The sequence below is a fragment of the Malurus melanocephalus genome, unplaced genomic scaffold (assembly GCF_030028575.1).
Source record: "Malurus melanocephalus ecotype Western Australia unplaced genomic scaffold, MMel_1.1 scaffold_70, whole genome shotgun sequence".
Taxonomy (NCBI): Eukaryota; Metazoa; Chordata; class Aves; order Passeriformes; family Maluridae; genus Malurus; species Malurus melanocephalus.
The window spans coordinates 1,099,326-1,119,278 of NW_026623302.1; the positions used below are offsets into that span (position 1 = coordinate 1,099,326).

General features: G+C 39.8%; 1 protein-coding gene across 4 annotated transcripts in view; it reads left to right on the plus strand.

Moving 5' to 3' along the window:
* Nucleotides 1-92: 92 nt before the first annotated feature.
* LNX2 (ligand of numb-protein X 2) overlaps nt 93-19,953 on the plus strand; it is a 58,555-nt gene continuing 38,694 nt past the window's right edge. For 2 of the 4 annotated variants that reach the window (XM_057366686.1, XM_057366685.1), the window contains exon 1: nt 93-354. The gene's annotated coding sequence lies outside the window, so the exon portion shown is untranslated. Of the gene's footprint in view, nt 355-13,340; nt 13,969-19,953 lie in introns of those variants that run through there. The other 2 variants (XM_057366687.1, XM_057366688.1) reach the window with 2 other exon arrangements.

The window sequence follows — 19,953 nt, forward strand, 5'->3', positions numbered from 1 at the left end:
GGCCCCTCCTCGTCGCCAGCCCCGCCCGCGCTCCCCACCGCGCCGRGCGCCGCACGGCCGATCAGGCGAGCGACGGGGACACCCCGGCCCGAGGCTCCGCCGCGTCCCGCCCCGGCCCCGCTGCCATAGGCTGCGGCGCGGCCGGCCCCGCGCCCGGGGCCGCTGCCGGAGTGGCGGAGCGCCTCTGTCACTTGGGCCGCGCCGCTGCCCGCGGCAGGGGGTGGAGGCGGGACCACCGGCCCGGCCCGGCGAGACACGTTCCCCAAGTGCTGCTGCCCGGAGTTTGTTTCCCGCAAGGCGGGGCGGGCGCAGCCGGCGCGGCTGAGGAGGAGAGCGAGGCGCGGAGCCGGCTCGGTGAGTAACTTCCCTGCCCCGCCGCGGCACCGGGCGGCTCAGCCCCGCTCAGCCTCCCTCAGTGGCAGCGGCGCCGCGGGTCCCCGCGGGGGTGGCGTGGTCGTGCTGAGCCGCTCTGCGGGGGCAACAAGTACGGGAGAGGGGCCAGGGCCCGGAGCCGCCGTGCGGGGCTGAGGTGGGAGCTTGGTATCAGGGTCCCCGCCCTGGTGCTCCCGACTCGGCGGCGGGGCTGAGCTCACCGGCGCTGCCCCTGCAGCGCGTCTTGTGAGGCTGAGCTTGTGGGCTCGGATGCKGGAGACCCACTCGTAGAGCGCCTGGTTCTGGGTCTCCCCGAWACACCTATGCTGCTTCCATGTGGCTTCATTAAAGAAGCTCCTTCCTGGAAAGGAGTCAGGTTACTGCGTGCGGGGGAGGCAGAGGAACAGCTGCGAGCGAATCCCTGATGCAGGAGCGGGTTTCAGGTTGTGTGTTTTACAGCTGCGCCAGAGAAACTCGGGACTGGCTGCGAAATGCCGCTGGAGTCAGTGTGGTTGGAAGCTATTTCCAAACGTTCACGCGAGCCCTCGGTGCTCTGACCCACGCTCCCTGCTTTCCCTGCTTTTCACTGCTAACTCTCTTAGCACTGAAAATGTGGTTACAAAACTTTTTGTCTTTATACTTTTATACTTTTACAAGGCTTGCTTGAAAATTATCAATTCTCTTGACGCAATCATAGTACTCGGTCAACTAACTGAGAAAACCGTTCCTGGAGCTCTGGTAATGGCGAAGCTGGTAGACCCTGGTGACATTTCTTAACATGTTTCTAACACGTAGTGCTGATTGTTTACTTCCCTAGAAATCCACTGTTAAGTACTTCTGAGCTTCCTTTAATTCCACTTTTAATTACATGATATTAGGGGGTTGGTTTTTGTCTGTGTGCAAAGTGAAAAATGTCTGTTARGGRWTWRSYTTWRRMSRMMWTTKATAGTTTCTGGAAATAAATTTTCAATCAAAAATATGTTCAAACTTCTGTTCCAAAGAGAAACTGATCTGAGCTGGACTCCCATTAAATAAACACTTCCAATTACTGATTTTAGTTTTTTATTCCTCAACCCAGTTCTTCTAGCTTCCCAGTGCTTTATTCTAAGCTGCAATCCAGCAGCAGATGAAGGAGGCTTAGGAAGAAACATCAGATGGTTTTGGTTAGTGTCCCTACCACTTGGAAAATAAACATGTTAGTACCATATGCTGCCCCGATTTTATTGAAGCAAATTTCCTCAAAACGGAAACAAGCTATATCAGTGTACTTGCTAGAATCAAAAGACTTAATATTTGAGTCCTTTATAATTACTCTTTTTTTTCCCTGATTATCAGATCACTGAGTAAGGAAACCTCTCTCCTGGACACAGTACAATATAAAATTAACTCCAGAGTTTGCAGGCTGCAAAGAACACTATTGTGCCCAAGTAGGTTTTTTTTATTAAAAAAAAAGGTTTTAATACTATGTTTTAAAGTACTGTTGCAATTCTAAAATCTAAGGATATTAAAAAAATAATTTTGCAATGAGAGTTTTCATTACTGGATTTCTAAGTCTACTCACCCTTAACTTTGCTTAGTGACTTAAGTGAGAGGGAGCCCAGGGCCTTGGACTGTGGTCTGAGATTTGCAAACATGGTATCTTTTCCTAACACTCCACTCGAATTTTCTGTTACCGAAACAACAACAAAAAAGCTACAATTCAGGGACAAAACTTTGCAAGAGGAATGTAAGCTGGTGATTGGATAGAAAAGTGCTGTTCTCCTGAGACAGGTTAAAAAATAAGCTTGCTAAAACCTGTCCTTCCAAAAATGGTGGCTTTGTCATTGTAATATTTGGCATTTGTTTGTTGTGTGCTTTCATGGAAGCACCGATCACCTCAGTGGAAGTTTCTTTTTTTGTAAGCCTTTACCTTTACTAAGTAGCCTCAATCTTGGTATATATTTATGGGCCCATATTACTAAAAAAAACAGCCGAAGTTTGTTAGTTACTAGTTAAAASTGTGTACTTGAAAATATGCCAAAGTGTCCCTCTCTTCTTTCATCTCATTTTTCTGTACTTCTAAAAAATGTTAATATATTTGAAAGCAGCTGTATTTAGATATACCAGCAATATCAAAGTGAAATGTGTAAAGACATGATGTGTACTAGACATAGAATTAATATAAATTATTGCCTTGCATCAGCGAAATTTTGCTTTTTTAAAGAGCTACTAGACATTAAGAAGTATAACTAATGAGAAAACACATTTGGTGTTAAAATGCTCCCTGGTGTAAAAGGCACCAGAGAAAGCTGGTTGCCTGTTTGATACAGCAGTGCTTTGTCTCTGATATTTAAAAGTCCTTTGTTGATTTGGTTTGCAAAAGCATTTTTAATGTGGCACCACTGAATTGCATGCTGCTTAATAGCTTTATTAGGCCAGTGGAGTTTGTCCTTTAGAAACTGTAGTGTTTTTGAAGATTAAAATGCTTTTAAATATTAATATTAAGTTATATAGTTGATGGGTCAAGGTTTCTATGGAGCAATAAAATTTAATAATATTGTGGAGTGTGCTTTTTGTATTTTTTGGTCCTAATTTATGTTTGTACTTGCATATGCTTAATTTTAAACATCCAAGTATTTCTTTGGAATTAGAGGGTCTGTTCTTAGGCTTGATGTTAAGCCTGCATGTAAGTTTTCAGGGTCAGGATTTATGTTCGCAAAATTCACAGGCTAAACCTGTCAYGTGTCTTCATAGTGACTGCTTTGTATTCTGTATGGTGGCTGACGGGGGGCTGGTCTGCACCTTGAGATATGTGGAGGGTATCAATACTGTACCCAAGCTGACTCCATCCTTGCAATTTGCTCTGCAATGCTACAGGTGTCTCTTTTATTTCTGAAGTACTTCAGTGATACCAGAGATGTCAATTCTTCATGTTCTCATAGATGCTTATTTCAACTGATGTCAGTTTTGCAAGTATTTTGGGGACTGGAACAGGAGGGGAATCTCTTGCAGAGTTTCTCCTGCTGAGCTGTGTGTTAGGTGATGAACACAAAAGCTAAGGTAGGCAGCAGTTTAATATAAAATCAGATAACTTGTGAACGTATAAAATTTCAAATTGTTTTGCATTTTTGCAATTTTTCCCTCCAAATAGTGGGAACTATTTTTATTTTAGACATGGAAACTTGGGGTAACATAGCTCAGTGTTTGCGGTCTCATTTTTGCTTCAAGTAAGCAAGCTGATATTGTTCTGGAGTTGTGGCATTTGGTTAAAAAAGTCTAGAATTTTCTCACTGTCATCACAATAAACTGGACCAAATTGGATAGGAAAGTAATTGTTAGATTATAAATGAGTCAGATCAATGCTATATGAAAGGTAGAGTTGGAAGAGTTGGTTTACTTTGGATGGAGTGATAAATGTTGTATTTTGCCTGGCTCTTTTTCCCATGTTCCATRGAGAGGAATCACTGAGTCATCATAGAACCATTTGGGTAGAAAGGGACCTTACTAGTTTCAATCCCCTGGGAAAGGACATTCCACTAGACCAGGCTGCTCAAAGCCTCATTTTGGTGGAGGCAATCTTTGAATACTAACCAGCCTTTTTGGGCTAGTGTTCCCTCAAGGGCATTAGCCCATGATGCTCTAGCAAGCAGATCCCTGAAGAGGCCAGTCTGCTCTCCTGAACCCCAGGATACTGAGCCTGCTGTGTTCCCTGCTCACTTCCCTGAGGTTCTCAAACTCTGCTACCCTAAGGTCACTAGAGCCAAGGCTTCCCCCTAGCTTCACATTGCCTACTAGACCCTCTTTGTTGGTGAGAACAAAGTACAGCACCTCTTGTTGGTTCTTCTGTCACTTGGAAGAAGAAGTGTTTTTGAATTTCATTGGATTTGAACACACTTAACCACTGTCTGATGGACTGTAYAGAATTTTTCGGAAGAACCCTTGTTTGTAGAACAACATGCAACTTGCTCAAGTAGTATATCCAATATATAAACTGATCCACTTTTAAAATGTTGTAAATGGGAGTCGTAAGTAGTTCTAGGTAATGAAACAGAACAAACTATGACTAATTTTTCCTTTTCCTAGCAATAGAGTACAATAAAAAGTGGTCCATGTTGGAGAACCCGCATGTCTCTGGGCAAAGGGAGGCAACCACTATTTGCAGAAAGACAAACCAGGACTGTTGGAGTGGGTTGGCCGGAGTGGTGTGGTGCTGTCAGATATTCTGCACAATGGAGASAAATGAGCTACAAGCTTCCTACTKCTGTTTTGTACATTCCTTGCAGTGCGAGTGATTTTGAAGTGTGATACAGACTGTGTTTTCCAGCCCCCAAGCTCACACTACCACTGCATGTTCCCATGACCTTCTCTGAAGAGGTTGCACAAGCCCAGTGGAGGATGTCAGGATGCCRGCGTTGCGCATTCCCAGGGGCTGGCTCTTTAGAAAACAATTGGGAATTAGCACAGTTTATTATTTGGGTCCAAGGAAGTGTTCTTAAATGCTCACACTTTTATAGACTCTTGCAGTTGTACTAATTGTGTAGATTTTTGTTACCTTCTTCGGATGCAATTTTTGCTTGAATCTGAGCTCTCTGCCACATACAGCCCTCTTAATGCAGTGTCATTGTTAAAAACTGTGACTCCAAAAGACCAAGAATACCAGTTATGGAGGATTTTAAGCTCTTACCTTCCTGTGGCTTTCTTTGTTCTTCAGATTGGTGCTGTTGCTAATCCTTTTTTCTGAGTTCATAGATAGGAAAAAGAAAGCTGGTGCAGCAGAGGTTTTTGGCACAACAGAAGAAAACTGAAATTCAACCAAAGCTAATGTGGGTTGACTTGTGTACTGAAACCAGTTCGTGGAAAGCGATTTTCCATGGTTACTGTCTTGTGCTCGGACAAGCTGTTGTGCTCTGCCACAGGAATGTTGTGTTTGCTTTGAAAGGACCAATCCAGGAGGCATTTTTTATGATACAAAGCAAAGTTTCAGAATCCCGGCATGTTGTGATTATTCTGGCCATCGAGTTTTGGTTGGCATTCCTGAACRAGGTCTTAATTTAAAAAAACAAACAAAAAAAGCTTGGCTGGTATCAGTGAGCCGCCTTCATAGGTGGATTTTACTTTCTCTTGAAGTGAATGTGCTTTTGTCTGCATTCCTCATAGTCCCCAGATGAAATGAGCTGTATCGTAGTGGCAGTGGAATAAAGTCTCTAGTGGGGGTTTCTGTGACTATGGCCAGGTCATTGAAATAATTCCTCTAACTGACCAGCAAAACCAAAACAACAGGAAAGCCCATAACCCCTACAAGGCTCTTAAGCCAACGGCATTCTGACTTCAACACAGCTGGTTCTACCATTGCCATCAGTAACAGCCTGTGCAGAACAGCACATTCAAAGTCCATCTTATGGGTAAGTAAGATGGACTCTTACTTACTCTGTCTGGAGCAAGTCACRTTCCAAGGAGCGTGCTGGAAACTTTAATGTCTGGATGTGCCTCATGGATATTACACTGAATATCTGCTATAGATTGAATACTTAGGTATGGATCTTACTAAGTAGTCTCTATGTTTGGAGATTAAAAGTTACAGAAAAAAMCCCRAACCAGTTACTACTATTGCCGTGTCATGCCGAGAAGGTTTCCTTATTGTTACTTCCATGTTCATACATTTATTCATGAGTGGCCCACCCTTCTGTGTCTTGCCTCTTCGTACTGGATCTGTGGCCCTGCCCCTGTAATTTTCTCTTACATTGCTTTTTTAAATCAAGTTGTTTTACATTTGTTTRTAACCAGAATGAATTAAGGGTAAATGAAAGTTTATCGATATGTCACAAGACCACATAGATCCCAATGTGTTGTATAAGCATTCTGGTCATATYTGAAGAGTTTTCCATAAACCCCATCCCAGCATGTGAAACACACAGATCTCAGCCAAACCCACGCTCCTTCCAGGGGGCTGCCCCAACTCAGAATTGAATTAACTTGTTTTTTAAACTTCTCAAAAAACATTTTCAGTCAAGCTTATTCCGGAGCAGGCTGATGAGGGTTTCCTTCAGTCTGGCCTCTTTTTCCTGTTTTTATGTCTTGTTTGCTCTAGAGCCATTTTCTCAGCATTTCATTGTTACTTGACAGAAGCTAATAAAGACTCACCCAGTGAATTAGTAAAAGAGTTCTTTCTTGCCTTTATGCTAATTAAAAATTAGTACAAGTCAGTTCTTGGACTATTTTTATAATTACTCCACTGCTAAACTGTCATTTCTGCTTCAAATGAAGATTAAAGCTTTAAAATTCTCAGGATTTCCTGCCTGGTATTAAACCAGTATTGAATGCCTTTATATTTTAAGTTTGCTTCTTAACTATTTTAATTGCTTTTAGATGTTTAAAGGTACGGCTTGACTCATCCAAATTTGATTAAGCTAAAAATACAGATATTTTTGTATACGTGTGGATCTGTCATGTATTTCATGCAAATGTCTTAAAAGTGTGTGTAAGTTAGGTCTGTATGTACACCACAAAGCTTTATAAGAATTCAGTGACAGCTGCCAAATGTGTTCATTTTGAAATCACCAATTTAAAAAATACCTTTGTACTTTGTCTGGCAAAGTAATATTCTTCATTCCTGTTATCTGGGGGGTGGTTCAGCATGTCTGTTCAGCACTGATATTTCTCTCTTTTATAGCTGGAGGTGACACAAGCTGAACTGGACATTACCACATGTACAGCAGCAATACACCTGTCGTGGTGTATTTATACAGTGTTGAAATGCTCTGCAATAAATAATCCTTGTGCATTTGGTTGTGTGGAGGATTTTTTTCCCCACTTTGAAATCCATTTTGACTGTAGCTGCTRCCTCATCTATTGAGTGTGGCTCTCCTGCTTTTTGCAGGGAAAATAACTTTGCGGTGAGGCAAAAGTGAAGGTGATTCAGTGGTGGTAAAAAGGAGAATCAGCAGCACAGCTTGTCTGAGCACTTGACCTGAGCTGTCTTGCCGTGTAAGCAGAAAAAGAGAATCTATAGGAAAATTAACACTAAAGTGAGTGGTAACACAAGATTTTGGGTTACTGGAGTGTGAAATGAAAACTGTTAACACTCCTTTCTTCYGCAGTAAGGGATGGGTGCCATTGACTAGACAAATACTGCAGAAGTGTAATTCTTTCCTAGCTCCTATTTTGAAAAGTTTGAAAAGCTGTGAAGCCAGGAAATGTTTCTATGTGTGGTGTTGTTACAAAATTGAAGATGCTTGACTAGGAAGTTTTTGGTACAGCTTGACTTGTTACCTTCCACAATCAATCAGATGTGGATTTCACAACAGGCATCTCTAGCCTTTAAAGTAAGCCTCAAGTTCAGTGAAGGCAACTTATTTGACACAGTAGTGTGAATACTGTGCTGAGACTTTTATTTTTGCCTCATGTTGTCAAGGAGGAAAGAGTTACGTTTTAGCTGATAGTGACTTTGAGRATAAAGAAGTTGGTTTGTTCTAAAGTTCATATAGGTGGAATATACCTAAAAGTATTTACCTGAAAACCTGCAAAGCAGGTTAAGTTGATATGCAGGAGAGAAGGGACTTCACTACAATGGACCCATGTGTATTAGGAGCAGTTGCTATCCTGTATATACTATTTTTCAGGTGATGTATCACATGTTGAGTCCTATTTAGCTGTCCCTGTAACTTGACTTTTAAATTGAATCCATGGTGGTGACTCCATAGGGTCCTTTATGGGCATGAGAKTCCTTTTCTCTTTCCAGAAAAGTCACTGAATTCAGCACAATTATGATGATATGGTTGTAGCAAAGCATCCCTGATATGCTTTCTTTGCTGAGGCTTAATAGCTACTTGTACAGATCTGGTTAACATTCTGCTTGTCATTGAACTTTACAAATATGTGTATATGTATAAAATTAATTTCTGTAGGTAAAGAAATAAAAAAGCATAAAAAGAGGAAAAAACAAACCCTGTACTTTCTCTTTTCTTTTTTTTTTATTTTTTTCTTTCCAGATCTTAGAAATCCTTCCAGATTTAGCTCTAATATTAAGTGTTTTTTTATGTAGGAATGGAGTAGAAATATAGTGGAAACCATTATAGAAATCTGATCCAGTATGTTTTTACCARTTTAATTTTTGTTCAGTTCTGTAGTTGTTACTTTTTAGTTGTGAAGTAAATACTCTTCTGATGCTGTCAGCAGTTAGAGCAGTGAGAAGCTTCAGTAATGTATTGTTTAAATAGAAGAGCTGCACTGTTAATTATCAACACTCATTGTAGTAAATGTCATGAACAGTTTGGGTTAATTAARCACATGGGTTTAATTGTGGGAGTTTTCACATAAATTGCCACACCAAAACTTTGAAGCACTCTAAATGAGTGATGGAAAAATAGTGACCTTTTTGAGATAAATGGAGTTATTTTCTTAAGTTTACAGCTGATGAGTAAATATAAAAAGAAAGACCACAAATTACTTTTGCTATCATGACATTTTTTTCTTAGTCCACAGGTTGTTCTGTCTGTATTTAAACATAAATTTACTCAGCTTCTGACATAAAATTTTCCTGCTTCTGAAATTTGAAATAAATTGGGAGCAATTAAAAAGTGGAAGGATCAAGCAATCATTTAATCAGAATTAAAACTGTATGTAAGTATATGTAAGTATTTGTCTATAAAATTGCATTTCAGTATAATAATAACAGTTTTTATTAGAAAAAGTGCKTTGATTTAACATGAATTGACAAGGATTAGGATTTAATAGTAAATTAATTACTGTTTCCTGTTTGGGGGGGGAAATATTTTCCCCAAAGGTTTTGCTTTTAATACTACCATCTTTTTTTCCCAGATGTTCTCAAATACATTCTGCATTGTTTTAAAACAACTCTAATCTTTAATACGATTATCTGTAAATTTCCTTTGTTTATGGAGGGATTTTTTCAGATTATCAAATCATTTTATATACAAATCCTCCTTTTCTTGCTGCATACCGTAACTCTCCATTGCACGCCTGAGGCAGTGCCCCAAATGAAACCAACTGACATCAATTATTGATGATTACTGTGCCTGCTGGGAAGTGAAATCGAGTCTCCTGTCTTAATTCAGGATTTGTTTCAAACACAGGGTAATGAGAGCAGGTGCAGGGAGACACCAGAGAGTGTTCATTGATTTGCAGCGTAAGCATAGGCAGGTTACTTATGAGTACATGGGATTGAGGAGAGAAAATAGTTGGAGCCGGAGTTAAGATTGCGTTTTAAGAACTTGGTCGGTACATTTTTCTTGTACCCACACACCACAATGAGAGGAGCTTTTTTTTTTTCTCATCATGGCAGTAATATTTCATTACACTGGCACATGTGATAGCACTTAACAAGAGGGGAGAGCCCTTCTGTCGCAGTTCTTCATCCCACATAAATGTTGCCTGATCAGATATGCTCTGACTCCRTCAGGCTTCATAAACTGAAACTACATCTCATGCACCAATAACTGTCTTTYAGTGGGGTTCCCTAAGTGTGAAAACAAGCAACCTAACAGTGGAAATATGCTTATGCATCCCTCATCCCTTTTGTGTCTTTTCTTTGTGTGGGATTGGGTTGCAGWGGAAAAATCACTTCAGAACAGAAACCAGCAATGGGGTTATGACATAGGTTCAGAAGACAGGAAAAATTGAAGGGTGGTGGATAAGCTAAAACACGGCATTTCCTAGTTTTGTTAATTAGCTACATGTAAGGTAGCTACTTATAGGAATTGCTACATGTGATTTTTGGCATTGTCTTTTTAATGCAACAGTTGCAKCAACTGCATCATTAGTAAAATCCTTATAGCTTTGAGGTTTAGAAGGAGCTGTCAATATTGTCTGAGCTACAAGACAGCTTAGAGACAGCAGAAAACTTCATTGTCCTGTAGGGGAAGATAAGTCTGCTTGATTTTTTTTTCTGGATGACAAAGCAATGAATGAGGATTTGTGTGCATACAGATTTCTCCCACTGCAAGTTCTTTCCAATGCTGGCAGCCCCTCATGGGCCTGATTGCCTGGTTTTCCCTCCAAAGCATTCACTCTTGTGTGTTGTTTTGGTAAGCTGTCTTCAGACTTTCTGAACAACAGACAAAAGAAGGGAAATACACATTTATTTCAAAACCCAGTGTGGAATTTCTTAGGGCAGAGCAAGCTGTGCAGGCATATAAGCATTTTTCATGTTTGAGGTTGTCAGAATCTGTTGTAGGGAAAAAGTTGGATATTAATACTAGAGCCTGATGTTTTCCCATCATGATTGCCACTCCAATTCTGGATTCAGGAGTTCCAACACCAATGTTAGGAAGGAGTAAGAAGTAAGCAAAGGAGGATGCATCTTCGAAGGACAGGTCAGTGCTGTGAGAGCTTCCCTTGTTGRCAAAAGCCTGAGTAAGCAGGTGGGGCTGGCAGTGTGCCCTGAAGGTTAACGCAGTTGGTCACCAAGCTGGATGGGGAGATGAAGCCCTCCTTCTGCCTGGCTTCTCAAAAAAGGTGCTCTGAGCAGGCTTCTGCCTACTGCCTCATTTCACCTTGGGTGCTGGTAGAAAGAAATGGTAGCTAGGACCAAGACAATGCAAGGCTGAAAAAAAAAAATGCATGTAGTATCAGTGGCATTTAGAATCGTGTTGGTTTCTCTGGTCAGCTTTGAGCAGCAGCAGGGCCAGTGTTTCCTTTCTTCTGCAGTTGAGCTGCCCTGATGGGCTCAGAGCCTGCTGTCTGCCCACCCAACCGCCCCAGCTGCCTGCCCTGCTAGCTGGGGTTTTATGGGGCCCCTGAGGATGCCATSTCTATATTAGAGAAATACTGATGAATTTTTTTAGTGCTAATGCAGGAACGGTGTAGCTGAGCACAGTATTGTTAATTTTCCAGGCTGTTGCTGTCTTAGTCTCAGCCGTCCCTAGACATCCTCACCATTTTATGTTTCCTCTCTAATGGCATGAGCCAGGATGTCATAATATTCAAAATCAAATGTAGCAGAAAATATAATAAATTAGAGTTGGGCTAGCAGAGTAATTGAAGAATAAACTGAATTTAAACTGAACAGGATTGTGTTATGAACTGAGTGCTATTCACAAAATGCACCAGAGGCGTGTGACTTCATGTAGATTTACTATTGATGGCAGCATTTCCTGGATGGCTATTGGCAATTAAGAAATGAAAATGGTGTGAACTTTCAGGTTAGTACCAGAGCATAATGTTGCAGTAATGGAAAAGTATCATTCTTGTACACTGCAAAATAATTCTGGAAGAAAAATTTCCTTGTGTTTTATTTATTTATTTTAAGATGTTTGCATGTATTTAGAAATTCTTGAGCTTATGAAAAGGGAATCCAGGCTTTGGCATGGAAAGAACTAAATTTATTCTCAATTCTTAATGTAATTCTACTGTAGTTTCTAGTGTAAGAAACTACTTAGGAAATGTAGCAGWAGAGTGAATTCTTCTCAATTCAGAAAACTGAATTTAAAGACATTTGATGTCCTTAAAGAATTTTAAAGTTGTTTGCCAGGACAGTTTTACAGCATTTGTATTTTTCTGTGTATTTTTCTTTGAATAGAATTTTCTATTTTTTATTACATTAAAACCTGGTAATGTACATGCATAAGACATTTTAAAAATAACCCTCCAGCTGTGATGCTAGTAGAGATGTAGGGAGAGGGCATAASATCTGGATTTGTGAGCTACAAGTTACTTAAGCTGAGCCCTGTGTTCTTCTGTTCTCTTGAAATGTGAAACGAGATAGTGCTAGTGAAAGGCACCCTGAAGATTGCTCATACAACAGAAGCCATGGGAAAGCCTGTGGAAATGCAAGCAGTCAGTGGCAGGTACTTGCTAAAAGATAACAAGTGTTGTCTGAGCTGCTGGGTTGAGGAATCTGCGTGGGTTGTATGAGAGCAGTCCTCGTGCTGCGGCTGGGCTGTCGATGTTGAGGTAGTCAAACTGCTGGTGTGCAGAGAAACTTAAAAACCACACTGGACAAAATTTTGTATTTATTCTAATTTTGAGAATGCAAAAGAAATTTTGTAAGGATCAAATTTTTGGCAGCAATGATCCAAGCTCAAGGCAAGCACCTGCCCTTTTAAAATTATGTGCTGTGGTGGAATACCAGCAAATGAAAGGGCTGTTCAGTGGTAGAAATCAAACAAATCTTTGGTGGCAGTGGGAACAGAAGGCAGAAGAGCAATATTCTGTACCAATAAAATTAATTTTGTAGCTATAAGCAATATGATGAGTGSTTTTACGTTTAAAAGTTTAAGTTGTATTTGAACATGAAATGCTGTTGTTTATTTTCATGGTTCTTGTAAAATTTAAATAAGGTTCTCTACCAGGAATAGGAATGAAATCCATCTGATTTTTAAACTAATACTACAGAATAGTAAAAAAAAGCAGCTCTTCTGAGTTAAATACTTGAGTATATGCAGTCAGGTTTAGCATTATTAAACTAATTCAAAGTGCTGTTAAATCCCTTGATTTAAATTACTTCACTGTGCCATGACCTGATGGCATTAGAAATTAATCTAGAAGATGCAATTAATAGACTACTTATATCCCTCATGTAWTAATTAAAATGGATTATTTTTCTGTGTGTATTTTGATCACTTAATAACTTATCTCCTTGCATCCATCCCMCATCCTGTAGAAGCAGGCTGAGATCACTCCAGGAGGGAGGACCGCCAGCTACTGCCTGTCATTCTGAGCTGACTGGGGAGATAGTGAGGACCAGTTGCATGAACAAGCTGCCGACCACCTTGGTGCTCTCYGCAAATTTGTGTAGGAGAGAACTTGGCAGAACGTTGTTACAAAGTAAAAATATAATTTTCCTGATAGTGGGAGGGGAATACACAGCATTTAGCCCRCTTAAAAATAAACAAGCAGTACAGGAAGGTTTTAAGGAAGTTAGTCTTCAAGATCTAGTATTTCTGCTTGCCGCCATGGGAAGGTCTGATTTTTTTTTTTTGTGAAAAATGAAGAGCTCTTGTGTGCTAGTGAGGACTCCCTGTTTCTTTCCATCTGTCCTGCAGCCCAGGTGACTTTTGGTGAGTTACAAAACACTGCTTATCTTTGAGAGCTTTCCCCAGTGGAGCACAACTGGTATGTATTCTTTCCCCATCTGGTTGGTAAGTAAATGATAGTGCATAAAAGTAATGGGAGCTTTCATAATTTAAAAAAGATGCTTACATATCTGGTGGCATCTGTAATGGGGAGCTAATCCGGCTAGKTATGCCTGGTAATGGTTTGCTACAGGTTGAGTAAATGCCATAAACACCTAAAAATGGGAAACCCTCAGGAACAGTAAATGTGACCAGCTAATACCACTAGGTAAAGATTTTGCTGTTGGATGCAGAACAGCAGAAATGTGTATTTAATGTACATGTGAACTAATAGCTTCAGGTAGTTACATTATGCAGAKATGTTGTTGGGATCAGCATTTAATGCTGCAATTTCTACTGAGGAATGCTTTTCCTGCATTAGGTGGGCAGGGAGACAATATTTTATAAAGCCATTGATGTCATTGCATGGCAGTTGTTACAGGGGGACAGGTGGGACGAGATCTGAGACTGATGTACAAGGCAGCCACATCCATCATTCTACACCCTGCTGCTGTGATGGTGTTGAACTGCTGAGGATCAATGTATGGTATGTTGTTGAATCCTTTAAGGAAAACCTTTTAAAAGTCTGGCAATCAGCTTTGCCATGGAGTCTGAAGAATCTCTTCAGTCTGTTATTTTAAATTAGTATGCCCCAAAGCAAGTAGAAATCATAGAATCAGAAAATACCAGGGTGGAAGGGACCTCAAGGGTCATCTGGTCCAACCTCACTTGACAAAAGCACAGCCTAGACAAGATGGTGCAGCACCCTCTCCAGATGCATCTTGAAAGCGTCCAGCATTTAGGAATCCGCCACTTCTCTGGGGATGTTATTCCAATGGCTGATTGTTCTCATTGTGAAAAATGTACCTTTTGTGTACAATCAGAATATCCACAGAGGTAACTTGTACCCATTTCCCCTCATATTTTCCAGGTGTGTGCTTGTGAAATAATAGTCTCCAGCTTCTCTGTAGCCACCCTTTAAATACTGGAACACATTGATGAGGTCTCCCCTAAGCCTTTCCTCAAGGCTGAACAARCCCAGTTCTTTCAGAATCTCCTCATATAGCAGACTTTCCAGTCCTTTGATYATCTTTCCCCTCTCTGGGCCTTCTCCAGTTTCTCCACATCTTTTTTGAACATTTCTAGTGTGTCCATTAGATAAGGAGATGAACAGCTCATGAATTCCGTTGTTGCTCTATTTCATATTCAGTCAAATATACTTTCATGATTGTAATGTAGCAGCACAAAGGCATTTTGAGTTTTGTGAATGCAAAAAGGATGATTAATTCCAGCTTTATCCCTGAAAGTTCAATGAAAAAAAAACCAGGGAAGAGCCTTTCACATGTTTTGGTACATTCTTTTCCTATCTCGGTAAGAGTTGCTTCTCTTTAGCCTTTATAARGGATGTAGTAGCTGAAAGGAAGCTTTATTCATGAAAAAGAAAAGAAAGTGAGAAATTGCAAAATGAGTTTAGAAGATCGTCAGCAGAACTGTTTCACAGGGATTACAGAGGATCTCTTTATATGAAAGTGGAAGAGCTACAGATATAAACCAAGTCCCTAACTGAGGCTATAGTTTGTTTGAAGTTGCATACCAGTAAAACTCGGGGTTTTTTTCCTCCCAGCTCTTCCACATTTCTGAACAGGGCATGGAAAAAGCCCATCATAAAAGTTCATAAAGTTTAAAACCACTATGATTGTCAGTGACTTAAAGATTATTGGGTARAGGCATTAAATAAGTGGAGTATACCATGACTATATCATGGGCAGTATGTTGTTCTGTTATAACTTACAAAGTTAAAATGTCATGAGTTGAAAATCTATTTCCTCATATTTATGCGTAACATAGAACAGCACATTCGCTCAGCTAAATAAAGAGGACATTTTCAATTATAAGGTGCCATTACCTTTGTGTGTTCTTGTCATTTATGAAATCAGTGGGTGGTTAATTAAATTGCTCCTTTGGACTCTACTGAAGGCTGTATATTAATTATATTTTAGTGGTGGTGTGCACATTTCTTAACTAATTAATAAGGGTAAAAGTTGTTTACCTCTTCCTTTGGAAATTCTTTTTTYTTAGCTTAGTGTAATACGGGGTTTTGTGGTAGGTTTTTCTTTCTTTCCCCTAAAATCTCTTATTTAACTACTCTGTGCAGTCTTGTGGCATGCTTAGTTTAAATGAAATCTTAAAATGTTAAATTTCATGTTGCGAAGCACTACTAAAGCTGCAGTGTCTGTGTTAAACCCTGTCTTTGGAGGGAATAGGTTCATCACTTTTGGAGCTCACACCCAGAATTCTTGTTCAGTCTGTTGGCTGAAGAAACAGATTTTGGCTGTCCTCCTCTGCTTTCATCAGTAGTAGGAGCAGTGCTGATKTTTGGGAATTCAGAGGGAAKCTTGTGGCAGCAGAGCWGGGCTGGGGAGCAGCTTTCATGGGCAGGGTAAGRGCTGTGCTTACACCCCCTTTGCTGTGTCGTGTTTCACCACACCATTTCATAGAGCTAAGGTCCTCGTGGTAAAAATCATGGTATCTTAGCAAATGCCGTTTCCAGCTATGACTATTTTGATTAATAGCATGTGTGTTGAAGGAAGCCTATGTAGGTGTAGTATTGGTGTGCTCACCAATACTATACAGGAATTGTATAGTATTGAGGAATACAGTAGCTGGGATTGGTTTGTGTTGGTTCTTCACCTGAAATGATGCATTACAAGAAGATGTAAAATCCCACAGAAAATGCCCCTAGCCTAGCATAAACATCATTGACATTGTCATTCTAGTGCTGTTGGAAATGTTTCTAGCAGAGGTGAAAAGTTTTCTTAGTGCTGTCTATCTCTTTGAGATACCATCACAGATTTTATTTCATAGGAAGAAGAATGGGCCTCACTTCTGACTGGACAGTTTATTTAAMTGGTCTGATGGTCTCACCAGGGGTGAGGTCTCATCTAGGCCATTCATCTGTTCTGTGAACCAGAACGACATCAGTCCTCTTCATTGTGCTGTTCATCCAAGCCTGTTTAAAGCTATACCAAGCTGAGTCTAGAAAAAACATTTTGGTACTTTTTCATATGGATGACTTACTTTGCAGTCATGTTTTCTCAAGTGGGGAGTATTGTAAAGGCCCCCCTGAAGTCTTCTGAAGCATCCTCTGAGACCACAAACTGAGCCCTTTGCTGCTGGAGAACACTCTTCTACTGCTCATTTATCATGGTGTTTGTAGATTTGCATTTTTTTTCATCCACTTCATGGAACTAAGTGGAGGAAGAGGAGAGTGTTGAGGGATATGGTAAATGTGGTAACCACATTTAGCTGGTCGTCAATTCTCCTGTATGTAATTTGTATTATGTCCAGAATAAGGGGAAAATAATACCAAACTATTCAATTTGCAAGTGGAGTTACTAGACTTTATAAAAGCTGCTGTGGAAGACAGTAATTTGTGAGTCTGGAAATAAGCAATACAKGAAAGTATTCAAAAGCCAGGAACTTAGTTAATTTGAAAGAAAATAATTTTTCCCCTCCTTTTTTAATTGATTAAAGTAAAGCAATTTCAGGATGTAAAACAGACTTTCTGCATTGAATATGCCTCTAATATTGAGATACTGAAAAGCTATACAGAAATTGAGATATTTTCAGGAAGTATATGCAGTTTTGAGAACAGTTTCAATATTTCATGTTAATTTTCTTCTTTTAAAAAGCAGAATTTTCTTAAACAGAGGAGTGGAAGAAAGAAAAAGAATGTTACATAATCCAATTTTTTACTTTTCTTGCAAACATTGTGTTGCTTTACATAATATTTATAGCATATAGCATGGACAGAGACTCGAAATGCCCTGTCTGTGTTGTAAAGCCACCATACACACCGAGTTACTGTAAGAATTCCTGCGTGGGTCATCCCYGCGCATGCTCCCCAGCTGTGCTTACAAAACTATGATGAGCTACGTGGAGTAACAGCATTTCATTATGCATTAATGAGAAATAGCTGGCGACATTTTAGCCTGCAGTTAATTTTAATGTTAAGTTTATGTTTTGAAAAGGACATGGTGTAAAGAGAGCGCCTGCAGATCTTTTACRCTGGCTCCTGCTCCGGTTAGTATTTGCTGAGCCACAGCTGTTAGGGCTTCGCTCATATTTGTGTGAGGTTAGGTGATTAATTTACTGCTTTAAGGAAATCAAACCCCGAGAGCTGCTTAGTGGCTTTAGGAGGAACTGGTCCTGTTTTAACTACCCATTTGTGAATTAATGTGTGTTTACCAGCATGCCAACAACCTTTTTCCTTGGAGTTCCCTGTTGCAATGTGATATCCCCTCCTCCAGGAGACCAACAGTGTATTCTTCTTTTCCTATTGGGCAGGTTTTCTGTGTTCCCTCCTTGCCTCTGCTGGGATGGAAGATTAAGAAATGTAGACTAAAAAGGTGATGAAGGGAAGGGGTTGTTGTGCTCTGTATTGCAGGTTTTGTAATAGATCCTGGATGCTGGCTGCCAAGGAATTTTACCAGGGTGTTTCCAGGGCTCTGCTCAGCATTTTAAGGATGCTTCTCTTCAGAGGCTGGGTGTTGAGKCCTTAACTGCAGGTTAGACCCTGTGACGAGAATAACAAACAAGAAATGAGGGGGATGCTTTTGATTTGGCTTGTTTCAAATACATAGGCTATTCAAACATGACATGTAAAGTAAGTCTCTTTGAAATTAGCTGGTTTGTGTTGTTTTTTTTTTTTAATTTCTTTTTCCTAGGCTATTTCCTAAATTATATAGGTCTCTGGCATGTTTTTGGGTTTTTTTTTTAAACAGGCAGGTGCTTTGCAAAGTGTTGTGGTCAGGAATCTAGATTTCGCTTGATTAAATACAAAGGCTTTTTCTGATAGTTTTTATGTATATATGTGAATTTTTAAAGATTAAAAAAAATTTAGCTTTGCCCAGTTGTAAAATTCAATTTTAAAAATACATTTCCTGAATTACTCGAGATATCTTACATAGTATCTTTATCATCAGAATGTGAGAAGAAGTGAAACAAAATGAAACATTTATGCAGATACAAGCAGAGGTCTGTGTACCTTCTGCCTGAAATTAAACCAATGTCCTCCTTTCTCATTGCTATTTGTATTATTTATAATTGCATGAGATGTGTATTGAGAGGGTGGCTGGGAAATAAGCTCTTAAATGTGAAAGCTCTTTGGTCTCCTAGGATACGTATGTAGTAATAGTTGTACAGTTATCCATAAGGCTTTCCAGTGGGCATCCTAGAAACCCTGTAAACTTCCAGGTAGCCTTTATTAACCACCTTGCAACAAAAAGGTTGCTCATTTTGCTGAGTGCAGAGCATGCAAACTTTAAGTAATACTAGTTCTTTAATTAAGGCTTTTTTAAGATTTAGAAAGGGATGATGTGCTTCTGAAAAACAAAACGAAAAACTGGAGATCATTCCGGCATTTGTTCCTTCTATTTTTACTAAATACATTTGCCTTCAGGATTTGTTGATGTGTAGGTAGTTTGAAATAACTGCACTTAATGTTTCCAAGTGGAAATGTTTGTCCTGCGGAATAATTCCTGTTTTGCTGTATTTCCAGGATTTGAGGAGGGGAAAAAAGGGGAGGGAAAAAATGGGACGGTAAGTGAGGCATCAGGTCTGGCTGTCAGGATTTATTTTAATTGAAGATTGGAAATTGTTGGTGAGGTTCAGTGGTTTTGTTGGTATATGTTCTTACCCTGAGTGTACTGTGTATCAACATTAACAAAAATTATTTGGGATAAGGTTTTATAGCTCCTTCATTTCATGCTTTGGCTCCCAGTTTTCCACTAGCTAGGAATCTCTAAGCCAAAGTAGCCCCTTTGTTGCATTTGCAGGTCTGAAGTGAGTCAGGAGTCCAGAGGAAAACAAGGGTCTCCAGCCAGCCAGAGCCTCAGCATATTTACCGTTCTCTAAATCCATCATCTAGAAAAAACTCACGCCTTTTATTATGTATGGGAAATCTTCAGTGATTTATTTTCATGTACTCAGTAACAAAAAGAGACTTTGTAAAGCCTTTCTGTTTTATATTCTATTTAGTAATAAGTATTGGCTAAAGCTAAAGCAACACAACATGTTTAACAGCGAGGTATCAGTTCAGAATGTTACTTTATGAAAACTTAATATTCATTTAAACCAGTCCATATGGATAAGCAGTAAATCTGAGTTCATAYATTTCTAATCCCGAAGTTTACGAAGAGAAATGTGTTCAAATTACTCCCTTTAGCCAAAGYACGGTGTATTATTGCAGTAGCTTTCCAGGGTAATTTCKTGTCTTTTACCCTTTTTCATCTTAAAATTCTTCAGTTATCATGGCCTTTTCATGACTCTGTTCTTCCTATATGTTTTATTTACAATGTCAAATTGCCTGGGATATTATTGTTTCTGTGTTCTCATCCCATATGACTAATATTAAGAGTCTGTGTTGCTTGTAGTTGAGTCTACTGCTCTGAAAGTTTGTTGTCTCCTTTGAATGAAACTCTCATCATATTCTTGTCTGGATTTCAGATTTTCAGATTGCAGAGAAAGGACA